Below are 16055 nucleotides of genomic sequence, written 5' to 3'. Positions count from 1 at the left end.
ATTAAACACAATTTCACTCCACAATCACAACTGAAGCCTTAAGAAATCAGCAGTGAAGACAAAACATTGTGTTGATGCCTCTCCAGGCCTTTTTACCTGGTACTCATGATATCATCTACAGATGACAAGTGGATAGAAATTTCAGAAACTCAGATGTTTCAGGCCCAGGGGCATCTGGGAACATATAAAGCTTAGAGGCATACAGTGGTTGCTTAAAAAAAGTACCAGATACCTTCTCACAAGAGCCTTTTACCATCAGAACTTATAGAAGTGATTTTGCTTTAGATAATGACCTTAAATGCCTCAATAAATGTTGTTGGGTCGACTGTATTCCATTAGAGTAAGGCTTGTTTTAGGCAAAGGATGAGGCTGCAGCCTAGTTTGAGTTGAAGGGCTTTTAAAGAACTCATACCGCAAAATGTCTTTTCTGTGATGCACACATCTCTCCTCCCCAACTACCATAAAAGATGCCTGTGCTGATATTCCTTGAGCATGCTTGCAATGTAAACATTCAACTCCAGGGAATGCTGTTCATCTACTTTGTGGAAGCCATCCTTTTGACAATTACTTGCTTTAAAATAATTTACTAATGGGGATATTTCAAAATAATCACACTGTCTTTCAGAGTCTTCCCCTACTTTCAAGTTTATTCTATCACCAGAAAATACTGGGGCATGGTTAGTTATTCCCAATATTAAATTTTGTCATCTGCATACATTTTCTTTCAAAGAAAGACATGGCTAAGATCAGATATTGTAATAGGGAAGCTGCAGAGGTCTCTAAAGGGGTGTAATTTTGTGAAATTCCTCTCCCTAATCTCCTCTAACTCTTGGGTCTGCTGACATTCTTAGCATGTATCAGTAATAGATTATTTCTATCTTAAAACAAAAGAAATCAACACAATGAAACCCTCTCCTGATTCTCATCCCTGTTTAACATTAACCCATGTGTCCTTCCTTTGTATCTAGGGAATTTGACTGTTAAAAGTTGTACACTTTTGTCATATTTAATGAAATTCTGCTTCTGCCCTATTTCTCCACTAAAGCTCAGTAAAATTTATTTTTTTATGATCTGCAAAGTTCTTGCATATTGGACACACATCATGAAGCAAAAGTAAATGAAGGCTTTGTTCATTCATTTCTGGACTAGAGCTCCAAGTCCATATCTAAGCAAAATTCTGATCACAGTAAAGGTAAAGAGAAAGGATGGAAAATTGTGTGCATTTTGAAGTGAGAACATTTCTAAAAGCAACTCACATGAAGTATTGTGATTCTAATGTCTCCATAAGTCTGACACTTCCAACTGTTGTTAGCATTAGTTCTTCAGCAGAGTTGTTTTGCTTTTGATTAGAGACCCTATGATTAATTAGATTTTGACACTTAAAGTAATATCAATAAAATAGTAGAATATATGTGTAATTTTAGCTGTACATTAAGACCCCAGTTGCAAAGGACAACATGTTTTTCTTTTATTACCCTATAAAATAGCAATTAATAATATTTAAATCATTTTTATAGATCATATCAACTTTGAGGATACCAAACCATCCATTGCAAATGCTAATATAGCACAAAATTCTAATTTCTAGGTATTTTGCCTTTCCCCCTATTTCCTTAGCCAATGGAGTGAGTCAGATATGTATCATATGTGTTTTTTTTTCCAAATCAGTATTTATTTCCAAATCTGTGTTTATTTCCAAGTGCTGGATTTTTAAATGTCCCAGTAGATATGAGTAACACAGAAAGTGGGCTTACTATTGTTTTGGAACACTCTTGCTTCAGTAGGTAAGACATTTTGGGTTCCAAGGGCCAAGAAGTTTTAATGTATAAATATATTCTTTCAAAAAATTCCTGCAAAAGATACAGTACCTAGAATGGTCAATTTCAGAATAAATAAAAATCTTTATGTTGAATCTTAATCTCACATCCTAGTAGCAATTCTATTATTTTGCAGAGAATAGAACTTGGAGGACAAAAAGAAAAAAAGAAAAATTGTGATTGACTCAGATACATAAAAATGGTGGTTGAAGAATAGAGAACTGCAAATCATAAAAACTGAAAAAATATCTCTAGTCCTTTAAACTAAAAATGTACCTTTTCTGCTTATTTGACATTTGATACACTTTTATACTTCTTGAATGGATCTCATTTTATATAGTTCTCAATCAACCTAGTATATCACAGCCACTTGAAAGGGACACGGAGATCCTACTGAATTTTGATTCCCTACAGTACTTTTTAACATTTTAATTTTAAATAAAGTGTAAGAACAAAATCAGGTCATACCATGTGAGTTGCTATCACATGAATATTAAATCACTATGAGTAAAGTAATTCAAGCGGTGTTCAGATGTTTCTTACCCTTACAGTAATATGTAGAAAAGGTGCAGACATAGCACAAATGACTAACAGTGAATTTGGATTACCTTCTGTGTTTCTAGCAGAATCATTAACTAGCTTTCCTAGATATGCTTTAGCAATTACCACACGATTAGTTCCAGACAACCATAGTCCATAGTGGTTATTGGGAGTGTCAAAGAAAGAACACCACTCATGTTGCTCCAATCAACATCTCTTGTAAAAGCTCAAGAGCGAAACAAGAGTTTATTGCACAAGAACCTACTCCATGCAAATTCAAAACTTTTCTACAGCCAGGAGTAGCTGTGTGTATCACAAATACAGAAGTCCCTTTTTATAGTACTATAGAGATTCATATATGAAAAAATAGAGAAGACAAAACACATTCTACTACATGCCCAAATAACTTTATTGTCATCAAGTTTTATTTATTTTCTTTAAAAAAATTTAATTGAAATTGAATCACAATTCCTTTTTTGTTACTCCACCCTTTCCATGTTACCTCCTTGGAACGTCTCCCATGTCCCTCACTCCCAAGTTCATAGCCTCTTTTACTCTGATGACTGTTGTTCCAAAAACACGCATTTATGTATATACACAATACATACGTGTGTGTGTGTGTGTGTGTGTGTGTGTGTGTATACAAGCTTCTGAGGTAGTTTTTGTTGGTATTGTATGTATGGCTTCAAGGCTGATCACTGCACTGGACAACCAATAAGAGAGTTCATTCTTAGGAAAGGCTACTTCTTTTCCCAATACTCATTAGATGCCTGTAGTTCTTTATCTAGTGATGGGAACCTGAGGAGTATCTCTTCCAAATTAATATGTTCATTGATACTTCCATTGCTTCAGATTTCTTTATGCAACCACTTTTAGGAAAGAATATTTCAATTCCTGGAATTCTGGCTTTTTCGATCTTTCAACCCATCCCTCTTCTATAGTATTTCCTGAGGAGCTGAGTTGTAGATGTATCTGATCTCTGCACAACCTGTTGATATCTGCTACTCTGTCTACCTGTGGCTTTCTATTATGGTATTTATTTAGCTGTAAATGGAGGCTTCTTTCTTGTGGCTGCACTTCTCAGTGGATATACAATAATGGATATGGTTTAGATTGTAGTAAGGAACTATGCTTCTCTAGTTGTTCAGCAAAGTGGTTAGTAGATTCTTTCCTAAGCTCCATGACATCATAACCAAGTCTATTTTTCCAGGCATAGTTTCCCTCCTCTTTAAGGCGTCATATATCCAGTTAGACAGTTGTTGGTCATCGCTCACATAACTGTTAAATGATTACAGTTTAAAACTAAAGTTCACTGTAATGTGTAGTGGCATTTCAATTGTATTTTAATAATAAAAATTTTTAAGACTTTACAAGTTAAATAATTCAATTTAATTTAAGACTGCTTGAAGATATGTGAGTAAAACAGTCCCAATGATCAGCTTTACAGATCAGGTTATGGTAACACACACCTTTAATCCCAGTAACCACAAAGACACACAGTTTTAATGCCAGTAGCCATACTACTTGTCATAGAAGTCATGTGATGCATGTCTTTAATCACGGTGGTGCATACCATTAGTTCAAATCCTAGAAAGAATTATGAGATGGGAGGAAACAGCTCTTAAATCACATTCTTATTCTGAGATTCCTGGAGGCAGGATCACTATTTCAGACTGAGGTCAAGGTAAGAGTCAGTGGCTCACGGTTCAGGTTGAACTGCAATTTCTGACCCTGAGTTTTTAATTAATGGTTCTTCAAATGGTGCAATCCACATAAAACCTGAGAGAGCTTGGCAAATAATTCTAGACACACACACACACACACACACACAGAGTTAAGCACAGCTTTTTTGTTTGTTTGTTTTGTTTTGTTTTTGTTTTTTCTTTGAGTACTGTAATTTTTTTATTAATTAAAAATTTCCACCTCCTCCCATCCCCAAATTTTCCTCCCATTTCCCCCCTCCCCCTCCTTCTCCAGTACTAAGAGAGAGCAGGGTACCCAGCCCTGTGGAAAGTGCAACGCCCTCCACCTTCGATCCAGGTCTAAGAAAGTGTGTATCCAAACTGACTAAGCTCCCAAAAAGCTAGTACATGCAATAGAATCAAAATCTGGTATCATTATCATTGGCTTCTCAGTCTGCCCTCATTGTCAGCCACATTCAGAGAGTCCAGTTTGATCACATGCTTCAACACTCCCAGTCCAGCTGGCCTTGGTGACCTCCCATTATATCAGTACCATCATCTCAGTGGGTGGACACACCCCTTATGGTCCTGACTTCCTTTCTCATGGTCTCCCTCCTTCTGCTCTTCATCTGTACCCTGGGAGCTCAGTCCAGTGCTCCAGTGTGGGTCTCTGTCTCTCTCTCCATCCATCGCCAGATGAAGATTCTATGGTGATTTGCAAGATATTCATCAGTGTTGCTATGGGACAAGGCCAGTTCAGGCACCCTCTCCTCTGCTGCCCAGTACCTATCTGGGGAAATCCCCTTGGACACTTGGGAACCCTTCTAGAGCCAAGTCTCTTGCCAACCTTAAAATGGCTCTCTTAGTTAAGATATCTTCTTCCATGCTCCCATATCGACACTTTCTACATCTCAACCATCCCATTCCCCCCAGCTCTCCCCAATCTTCCCCTTCTCCCTTCTCTCTCCCCGTTTCTACTTACCCTCAACTCACCACTCCTGTCTCCCAATTTTTATTCAACACCCCTTTATGATAAAGGTCTTGGAGAGATTAGGGATACCAGGTTCATTCTTAAATATAATAAAAGCAATAAACAGCAAGCTGTCAGCTAGCATCAAATTAAAATGAGAGAAACTCAAAGCCATTCCACTAAAATCAGGAAGAAGACAAGACTGCCCACTCTCGCCATACCTCTTCAATATAGTGTTTGAAGTTCCAGCAATAAGACAGCATAAGGAGATCAAGGGGATTCTAATTGGAAAGGAAGAAGTCAAACTTTTGTTATTTGCAAATGATATGATAGTGTACCTAAGCAACACCAAAAACTCTACCAAAAACTCCTACAGCTGATAAACACCTTTAGTAATGTGGCAGGATACAAGATCAACTCCAAAAAATTAGTTGCCCTCCTATACACAAAGAACAAAGAAGCAGAGAGGGAAATCAGAGAAACATCACCTTTCACGTTAGCCACAAATAGCATAAAGTATATTGGGGTAACTCTAACCAAGGAAGTGAAAGATCTATTTGACAAGAACTTTAAGACTTTGAAGAAATAAATTGAAGAGCATACCAATGGAAATGGAAGGATCTCCCATGCTCTTGGATGGGTAGGATCAACATAGTAAAAATGACAATTCTACCAAAAGCAATATATAGGTTCAATGCAATCCCCATTAATATCCCAACAAACTTCTTCACAGACCTTGAGAGAACAATAATTAACTTTATATGGAAAAAAAAACCCAGGATAGCCAAAACAATCCTATACTATAAAAATACTTCCGGTGGCATTACCATCCCTGACTTCAAACTCTATTACAGAGCTATAATAATAAAATAGCTTGTTATTGGCACAAAAACAGAGATGTTGACCAATGGAATCAAATCAAAGACTCAGATTTTATTTTATTTTTTTATATTTAAATTCAAAGTTTATTAAATTATAAAAGTTTCCATTTCCGCCCCTCATCCCAACACCCTCCCACTCTCCCCATCCACCCTCCTCCTCCCTCTCCATTCCTAAGAGCAGTCAGGGCTTCCTGCCCTGTGGGAAGTTCAAGTTCCTCCCCCCTCCCTCCAGGTCCAGGAAGGTGAGTATCCAAAAAGACTGGATCCCAAAAATCCAGTATATGCAGAGGAATCAAGTCCCAGTGTCATTGTCAATGGCTATTCAGAAAGACTCCGGGCCAGTCACATTCAGAGAATCCAGCCACATTCAGAGAATCTGGTTGGATCACTTGCTCCTTCAGTCCCAGTCCAACTGGCCTTGGTGAACTCTCATTAGATCAGTCCCCTTGTATCAGTGGGTGATCGCACCCCTCGCGGTCCTGATTTCCTTTTTCATGTCCTTCCTCCTTCTGTTCCTCATTTGGACCTTGGGGGGCTCAGTCCGGTGCTCCAATGTGGGTCTCCGTCTGTATTGCCATCCATCATCGGATGAAGGTTCCCTCTGGTCTTGCCTTCTTTGCTCACGTTCTCTTTCCTTCTGCTTCTCGTTTGGACCTAGGGAGTTAAGTCAGTGTTCCAATGTGGGTCTCTGAAAGACTCAGATTTTAATCCACAAACCTATGAACACCTGATTTTTGACAAAGGAGCTAAAATTATACAATGGAAAAAAGAAAGCATCTTTATCAAATGGTGCTGGCATAACTGGATGTCAACCTGTAGAGGAGTGAAAATAGATCCATATCTATCACCATGCACAAAACTCAAGTACAAATGGATTAAAGACCTCAATATTAATCTGACCACACTGAATCTGATAGAAGAGAAAGTGGGAAGTAGTCTACAAGACATAGGCACAGGAGACCACTTCCTAGGTAGAACCACAGTAGCACAGATAATAAGAGAATTAATGAATAAATGGGACCTCCTAAAACTGAGAAGCTTCTGTAAAGCAAAGAACACTGTCATTAAGACAAAAACCACCAGTAAGACAAAAAGGCTACCTTCTGACTGGGAGATTATCTTCACCAATCCCTCATCAGATAAAGGCCTGATCTCCAAAATATACAAAGAACTCAAGAAACTAGACACTAAAACTCTAATTAACCCAATTAAAAAATGGGGTGCTGATCTGAACAGAGAATTCTCAACAGAAGAACTTCGAATGGCCAAAAGACACTTAAGGTCATGCTCAACATCCTTAGCGGTCAGGGAAATGCAAATCAAAACAACTATGAGATACCATTTTACACTGGTCAGATTAGCTAAAGTCAAAAATACCAATGATAGCCAATGCTGGAGAGTATGTGGAGAGAGGGGAACTCTCATCCATTGTTGGTGGGAATGCAAACTTGTGCAGCCACTGTGGAAATCAGTGTGGCGGTTTCTCAGGAAACTGGGAGTCAACCAATTCCACTCTTGGGAATATACCCAAGAGATGCCCTATCATACTACAAAAGCATTTGTTCAACTATGTTCATAGCTGTGCTATTTGTAATAGCCAGAACCTGGAAACAACCTAGGTGCCCCTCAATAGAAGAATGGTTAAAAAAGGTGTGGAACATATATACATTAGAGTTTTACTCAGCGGTAAAAAACAATGACATCTTGAATTTTGCATGCAAATGGATGGACATAGAAAACACTTTACTGAGTGAGGTAAGCCAGACCCAAAAAGAGGAATGTGGTATGTATTCACTCATATGTAGATTCTAGCCATAATTAAAGGTCTTTGAGCCTATTATTCGTGATCCTAGAGAAGCTAAGTAAGAAGGTGAACCTGAAGAAAATCATGTAGTTATCCTCCTGGAGATTGGAAATAGACAAGAGTGCCAGGTAACCTCGGGTGCTTGGGGGGGTGGGAGGGTTGTTGGAAGGGGAGAGGGTTAGAGAGAAGGGAGTAGGGGAGGAATGGGGAAAGCTCGGGGGACTGGGATGGAGGGGAGGGAGGAAGGATGGATATGGGATCAGGGAAGAATATATCTCAACTAAGGGAGTCATTTTAGGGTTTAGAAAAGACTTGATTATAAATGGGATCCCAGGTCCAAGGAGAGATCCCCAGATTGTTCTCTGGACAGAGGAGAGGGTGCCTGAACCGGCCTTGACCCATAACCATACTGATGAATATTTTGCTTATAACCATAGAACCTTCATATGGCGATGGATGGAGATAGAGACAGAGACCTACAGTGGAACACTGGACTTAACTCCCTAGGTCCAAACGAGAAGCTGAAGGAAAGAGAACGTGAGCAAAGAAGGCAAGACCAGAGGGAACCTTCATCCGATGATGGATGGCAATACAGACGGAGACCCACATTGGAGCACCGGACTGAGTCCCCCAAGGTCCAAATGAGGAGCAGAAGGAGGAAGAACATGAAAAAGGAAATCAGGACTGCGAGGGGTGTGATCACCCACTGATACAAGGGGACTGATCTAATGAGAGTTCACCATGGCCAGTTGGACTGGGACTGAAGGAGCAAGTGATCCAACCAGATTCTCTGAATGTGACTGGCCCGGAGTATTTCTGAAAAGCCATTGACAATGACACTGGGACTTGTTTCCTCTGTATATACTGGATGTTTGGTATCCAGTCTGTTTGGATACTCACCTTCCTGGACCTGGAGGGAGGGGGAGGAACTTGACCTTCCCACAGGGCAGGAAACCCAGACTGCTCTTAGGGATGGAGAAGGAGGAGGAGGGGGAGTGGGGGGAGTGGGAGGGTGTTGGGATGAGGGGCGGAAATGGAAACTTATATAATTTAATAAACTTTGAAAAAAAAAGACAAAAAGTCAGGCAATCTACTGATTGGGAGAAGATCTTCACCAACCCCTCATCAGACAAAGGTCTGATCTTCAAAATACATTAAGAACTCAAGAAAATAGACATTAAAACTCTAATTAGCACAATTAAAAAACGGGGTACTGAACTGAACAGAGAATTCTCAACAGAAGAATTTCAAATGGCCAAAAGACACTTAAGGTCATGGAATGGGCTTCCTCTTTCCCAGAATTTTCCTGTTCTCATTGACCAGCCTCTACTTCCTGCCTGGTTGTCCCTACTATCCTTCCTGCTTGGCTACTGGTCAATCAGCATTTATTTAAAACATAATTGACAGAAAGCAGAATTGTCCCGCACGATTTCCCTAATTTTAAATATTTTTATTTCAGATTCTGATACATTGATTTTGTAAGAGGTAATCTTTTAGGTTGGGCACATGGCATGGAAAATAGTTTACAAAATTCAGTGTTAGAATTTGAATTTGGAATGTCACCCATAGCCTCAACCTTTGAATATTGTTTCCTAGTAAGAAATGATATTTAAAGAAGACACAAAACATTTACGAAGTGAAGCTTGGCTTTGTGAAAGTAGACATGCTGGAAAGGCTATGCATGTTTCTTTTTCTAGCGTGTTCTCCTTGGATTTCTACTTTGTATCATGTAAACAAGGCTTCTTTTGAAGCTCCTGTCACCATAAATTATTTATATATTGCTGTGATGGGTCAACTGTGTCTATCTGAGAACATGAGCCAAAATAATCCCTATTCTTTTTAGTTGTTCTACTGGGTGTCCTGTTTCAGCAATGAGAACAGAAACTAACATACTTGATGACTTTACTTTTATCATAAAATTTGTTTTATAGAGATTATCAATAGAACACTAAGAGAATTATAATTAAATTCATTCACAGAGTATTTTAATATTAAGAAAAATTATTGGAATTTTAGCCATTGTGGTTTTTGTAAGTTCTAGATGAAGCATCAGTATTTGGTTGAATGATAAAAGTTAGAAGTCAGGGTTATTCAGAGCTGCTGTGTCCCAGTCACCAAACCTATCATCGACACTGTTGATTTACAAGCTATATTCAACAAGCTTAATTTTACTTAAAGAATAAGAGACCAAGTACACATGGGGAATATGACTGCTCTGTTAAGTGCTGAACATCAGGTCGAATGTACCTGCTAACATTGCAGGAAAGTGCTGTTCAACAAATTATAAACAAACCAAGAAAACAAATTTAGTACACAATCACAGAAAATGGTGAAATTTAGACAGAGGATGTGTTATGATTGAGATAGAACACTGGTGAGTTAATCTCAAAAGTATGATGGAACTGAATAGTGACAGTTTTCACAGAGACACAATACAAATATTTTCCACAAAATTCAATAGATAATTTTGGTGAATATATGATTACATAGAAGAACATTTCTCCAAGTAAGCATAATAAAGAAGGAAGCCTTGACCTATCTGTGAAGGTTAGGATATGGTAAACATGCTGTAAACCTGGGTCATATTGTTTTAATTTTAATTTTATTTTCTAAACAAATCTCTCTCTTTGTCATTAACTCATCTGGTTACTGTCAATTGTATGTTTCATTTCCTGTGGTTTTTTTATTGTCCCTCTTCCATGAAAATATTCAATTTCACCAACTTGAAACTTTTAACTATGTTTTTAAGGGTTTGATAGTTTTTTTAACTCCATAGTATAAACTATTAGTAGCAGGAGCTATTTTCTTCATTTGTTCTCCAACAACCAACAACTAAGTTTCTTCTATGCCTGACATTAACAGATACTGAATATCAGAGTTTAACTGTGATCCAAGACGAAGTATAAAAACAGAAATCTACTTAAAACTCTTTATTGTTGTAGTAGATACATTCCCTATTAAACAGACAATAAACTGGAGGGGAATGTGGTAAGTTCCACCTCAGAGCAGAATTCAGAAAAATATGTTGTTATGTAAAAAGAAACACTACTTTGAAGAAAAACTACTGGAGGTGAAGAACACTCTCAGTTTATTGGCAAGTAATTTGCTTTTTCCAGTGTGGTCACAAAGCAGAATTATTTAATGACACTAGGGAAAGCAAAATGTGCTTAATTCCAGAAGAGTTTGTATGATATAAGAATGTATATCAACTCTGTGATCTAGAAAATAAAGGCACAGAAATTTTTTAATCTATACAACAGAAAGTAAGTTTCATATTAAAGATGATCCTTACTTTGATTGGAAAATTATGAAAGGTATCCTTAAAATTATCAAAAAGAAATAAGATCATGAGTCTCCCTCTTCCTTTCTTTAAACTCATACTAATATGACCACACATACATATATTTCCATTATAGGCTTTTGTACATATGTAAATGTGTGAATTTATACTGAGAACAGCTACAGATATATAGCTTATGCATTGTTACATATACACATGTGTGTCTGTGTGTATGTATTACAGCTTAATTTTATGGATTATATGTGCATACTAGAAATCAAAATGTCACTATATATCTTATACATATACAAAATTATATATATATATATTCATAATTTAAATTTAGATATTTGTAAAAATAAGAGAGGCAGAACAGACATACACATATGTAGTATTAAATATTTGTCATAAAGGAAATATAGTCTATGTTGCTAAGAACCAGCAGATCAAAAGACAGAAGCCACATGGTAAATGAAAATGGGTCTCTGATCTAGAATTTCTGTAGGAACCAGTACAGGATGCTAAAGCACAAACTGGAAATAATACAGTGCACAAAAACTCTGCCAATGTTATTTACTTTCCTTTTATTTTTAATCCAGCTTCAAAATCAAGAAGCACTGGAGAAAGATATGTACACCCCCTAATATGGTTCAAACTTCTCTTTCCCTCCATAATTTATATTTTGGAAAATAACACTTTGTGACAATATGAGTGAGGACTTTCAGGGTTGTGAATTGTGATTAAACTGTGAGACTCTTTGAAACGATTAGTGACCTTATAAAAGATGTTTAATGGAGTGTCAGCTTCTTCCAACAGTTTTGCCATATGAGCATACCAAAAGGTATCATTTGAAGCAATCCTCACCAGGCACATAAAATATGTTCATGACCTTTGAAAAACTGCATTTCTATTGTTTAGAAATTTGTCTGTGGTTTGTTGTTTGTTAGGGGAGCCAAAGTGAATTCATGAACTCCCAAGACCAATTGCACCGCTCAGCAGGACAGCACAGCCTGAGGAGAGGGACTCTGTTCATCCCAGCGTTACAGGTAGATAGGTCTCCAATGCCTGCCAGCAAGCCCTGTCGGAGGCCTAGGTGACCAGCATCATGTCCAGCCAGGTGATGGACACTGAGCCTCTCTCTATATCAAGACAGAGCCAGTCAGCCCTGGCAGTTCAAAGGGTTCCTCAGAGACTGAGACTGAAGCCCCAGTGAACCTGGCCTGTGAACCAGCTCTAGCCTGCTGCCTTCCAGGGCACAAGGAGAATGAGGATGGAGAGGGTATAAAGTTGGTGAGCATAGCAGTGGGGATTTTAGGCTCAGCTCTCTACCCAAATGCCTCTGCCATGGTCGGTGAGGATGTGGCCTCCAGCTACCACTACGGTGTAGCATCCTGTGAGGCCTACAAAGCTGCCTTCAAACGGACCATCCAGAGGAGCATCGAGCACAGCTGTCCAGCCTCCAATGAGTGTGAGATCACCAAGTAGAGACACAAGTCCTGTCAGGCTTTCTGCTTCACCAAGTGCCTGAGGGAGAGCATGCTCAAGGTGGGCAAGTGTCTGGACCATGTCCGAGGTGTGCGACAGAAGTACAAGTGGCAAGACAGATGTGGACCCATTGCTTTTTCCAAGCCCCTTTCCTACTGTCCTCTGGCCATAGCTGTAGGCCCCCTGGAAGACAGCCCCAGGGAATGCTCTGGTGTCTCATCTCCTTGAGTTGAGCCTGAGAGGCAATATGCCATGCCTGATCCAGCAAAACCTGATGGACACGTGTCAATCTGTTGCAATTTATAATAAAATAGTTTCATTCTACCCCAGAATGGAGTATAATAAAGGTTTATTTATTTAGGGTTAGACTCACTGAAAAGCAGTGATCAGCAGTTCTCTCTGAGAACTGGGACCTGGAACCGACTCCAGCAGTCAAGAGACCCATACACGCTTTTTTTTTTTTCTGCATTTATAGTACATGTGGCCATATCCAAAGTGGGCAGGTATCTTAAAGGCTATAGACTAAAGGAGTTTCCACAGTAAATTGCATAGGATTCCCCAATTTGACCTTTTTATACTACCAAATCTCTAATCAGGGCATTCCTGAACTCTTCCCCTAGTTTTTCTTTTCCATCACAATCTGCCTCAGATCCTGAATTATAGATAGGAGCAACTGTTAGGGCTGACCCAAAATGTATCTCTGACAATCTATTTCCTTAGGGTGAAAGTATATTAAGACCAAATACAATAGAGGTCTTGAAAATAGTCAACATCTCTTAACACATATACATGAAACATTTTAAATAAAAATTGGCTGAAACATCAAGAAAATATACACAAACACACACAAAATCTGAAACTAGAAGAAATTTCTTAGATATACTGGAAAAGTCTTCCAAAGTTATTGGGGAAATTAGGGTGCATGTTTATATAGCAGTATTTTCAATACTGTTTTATTCATGGAGTTAAATATGAATTTTGGAGGCTTGATTCCACAGCAAAATTTAGAATGAGAAAAGTCTCTTTAACCTGAACTACAAAACTATCAGGATATATTGAAATGCATTTTTACAAAACGAGACATGATCCCCAAATATGTGGCTCAGTACATCAAACAGGTACACTGCTAACATCTCAAATATCATCATTGACAAGGATACTTGCAGATAATATTAAAAAGCAAAGAAAAATATTTTCCCATCTCTAGGAGACAAACTAAGGAAAATAAAATGTCCCCAATTCATATAAATGACAATTCTATAAGGAAGAAACAAAAAGGCCCCTAATATACTAAATTATCATAAGATACTCACAGGGAATTAATTAACTACAAAATTAAATAATTAATTATTGATCCTGTTCAATCTTGTTAAGTCTATCTAAATTCCTTCAACTGAGTAAATAGCTCACATGCAAAGTTGGTAAATCAACTAATGTAGACATCATCCCTATCATAAGCCTCTTTAATGATTAAATATTCAACTGAAACTATCTTATTTTTGTTATCTGTGAAACTAACTCTTGAAAACATAATAAGGAGAAGCTTTCCTTAAAAATGAAAAATTATAATATTAAATTCACAACAAAAGTTTTCTTTCTTGAGTCCCAGTGGTTCCTGCTATTCACATTCAAGCTGTGATTTTTTCTGGATATAACTTTTGCTTCGTTGTTATATTTGATGAATGTCCTAGAATTTTAGCTTGAAACTGCATGTGACAGTCTTTGGAACAGAAATTCTACTGCCATAAGAAAAATAATTGGAGAAAAGGCTACTACGGTTCAGATAGATCTTTGTGAACCTCATCAAAACTTCCTCCAAATCCGCTGAGGCCTGAGGCACAGGGAAGGCTCAGACACACTTGTGAAGGCCATCTATCTGATAGCCTTCACTTTTCTCACATCACCTTTCAAAACATTCACATCTTACCAGTGGCAGAAAAAAAGAACAACTAAATGTAGACACTGATTTCTTCAAGTCCTCAGGACCATCAACAATATTATTAATCTTTTCTCCCCAGTAGTACCTATCACAAATAGCATCCTGTTATTAATTTCAGTACAAGTCACTGGCTCTCTGTAGTGCTTCTTAGCTCACCCCTCTCAGCATTTGCCTTCATTAGTGAAGGCAACAGTATATCTGAACAGCAATGACCTTGAAGTTTGTTCAAGCTGTCTCCCTTCTCACTACCTCCATCAGGACATATAGACAACTTTCCTTTGTGATTTAGTGCTGACACAAAAGGGAGGCCCGAACTATTTTCTTTAGAGATCAAATAAGCATGCAAAAATGAATTCCATTTAAATCATTCTCAGTCACATTGGCAAGGGATATAATGTTAAAGAAACCATTTTACAACTATGGGAAAACACAGGTGATTATGTAGCTGTGGCCCAGATAAATAACAAAGCACCCTTTCCTAACATTAAGCATAGACTATATAGACTCATGACAGATGAAAATGTTGCTGCTAGGCACAAAACGGACACTAATTTTTCCTGTGATTGTGAAAACTCTTAATAAATTCATAAAATCCTTAGTAGGACAGCATTTTGTCTGAGAATCCCCAAGTGACCTTATCTCCTAAAACCTGAACCCTGGAACAGCTTCTTTCTAGAAGTCCTTTTTACGTTTGAAAGAACTGTACAAACCTTGGAACTTAATTCAGTTCATCTGCAGACACCAAAATCTATCAATTAATAGTCTCAAACTTTACCAAGGTGAAAAGTTTGCTCATTCTCTGTAGAGCAACAGTCACAACTGTTAAACTTGTTATTGATTATGCTGAACTAGTTTGATAATGTGCTCCTCCCACACCATTGATATCCCTAGTGAGTAAGAACATATGACACACATCATCTAGTTGACTGAGCTCCTGTGAGATTATGTTATTCTTTCCTATAATGTAAGTACTCATCATTGCACCCTACATCATGTTACTATATAATTTTATCAATGTCTTTGCAGATAGAAGTCTCTGTCCCACTGGATTCCACAGTCATCCAGTCATAAAGAAACACAAAGTGGTTTACATTAATAATAAATGGCTTGGCCAATTAGCTGAGGTTCATTATTAACCAGTTCTTACAACTTAAATTAACCCATAATAATTGTCTATGTTATCCATGTGGCTTGGTACCTTGTCTCAGTGAGGCATTTTCATCTTGTTTCCTTTGCACCTGACTCATTGACTATGCCCCTTCATTTACTCTTCCCAGAATTCTTCTAGTCTGTTTATCCCACCTATACTTACTGGCTACTAACTAATCAGCTTTTTATTTAACCAATATGGGTGATAGATCTTTACGGTGTTCAAAAGCATTATCCCATAGCAGTCCTTTCTACATATATTGAAGTAATTCTGTAGATCTTTCTTTTATTCTGTTCATGGTGTACATCATTCTGATGGCTAATCTTGGTTGTCAAAATGACTATATCTGGAATCAACTAAATATAAGGTACTAGACATTTCCATCGAGAATTTCCTGATGATCTGAAAGACCCACCCTATGTGTTGTGGTGCCATATGGTTGCCACACTAAAGAAAAATAAAAATAAGGGAAATGTTGCTTTTTTGTCATTTTGTTCTCACTTTCAA

The 16055-nt window shown here is 37.9% G+C and overlaps 1 pseudogene; it reads left to right on the top strand.

The window, feature by feature from the left end:
* The first annotated feature begins 12079 nt into the window (after positions 1–12079).
* On the top strand, positions 12080–12765 carry LOC125413177 (steroid hormone receptor ERR1 pseudogene; annotated as a pseudogene).
* Positions 12766–16055: the final 3290 nt, after the last annotated feature.

The sequence above is a fragment of the Myodes glareolus genome, chromosome 2 (assembly GCF_982192425.1).
Source record: "Myodes glareolus chromosome 2, mMyoGla1.1, whole genome shotgun sequence".
Lineage (NCBI taxonomy): Eukaryota > Metazoa > Chordata > Mammalia > Rodentia > Cricetidae > Myodes > Myodes glareolus.
The sequence above is the reverse complement of the archived record's forward strand: the minus strand, read 5'-3'. Positions and strand labels throughout refer to the sequence as shown.